Source organism: Propithecus coquereli, unplaced genomic scaffold (assembly GCF_000956105.1).
Source record: "Propithecus coquereli isolate 6110/MARCELLA unplaced genomic scaffold, Pcoq_1.0 Scaffold611, whole genome shotgun sequence".
Lineage (NCBI taxonomy): Eukaryota > Metazoa > Chordata > Mammalia > Primates > Indriidae > Propithecus > Propithecus coquereli.
Genome location: NW_012152075.1, coordinates 128,235 through 128,770, shown reverse-complemented (window position 1 = coordinate 128,770; position 536 = coordinate 128,235).

The window sequence follows — 536 nt, the reverse complement described above, 5'->3', positions numbered from 1 at the left end:
GGCAATACTTTCTCTATAAAACACTATGCCTCAAATATGGCAAAATGTTAACATTTGATATTTTTGTGGTGAAAAATGGATGTATGTTTAAATATCCCCTGTATATTTATGTTTAAAATAGTTTTAAAAAGTAAATATCATAATTATTTACACAGATTATCTATGGTTTCCTAAATGATCATCTCCATTTACACATTTAAAATTGAATTGTAAATTAAAAATTATATTATTTGTGTCTTAGAGTGGTGAGAACATGAGTTACTCCATAGTGTTTGAAATATGTTGAGATGAGTTATCAATTATTTATCTTCACCACTGACTGATTGACTAAAAAAAAAATTCCTTTGTAGTTGCTATTCTTTCCACTGCAGTCAGAGAAGAAGGATATTTTAGATTCCTGACACACAAGAAAGAGATGAAAAGGCTTTTTTAGAAATAAATGGCCAGGCATGGTGGCTCACACCTGTAATCCTAGCACTCTGGGAGGCCGAGGCGGGTGGATCGCTCAAGGTCAGGAGTTCGAGACCAACCTGAGC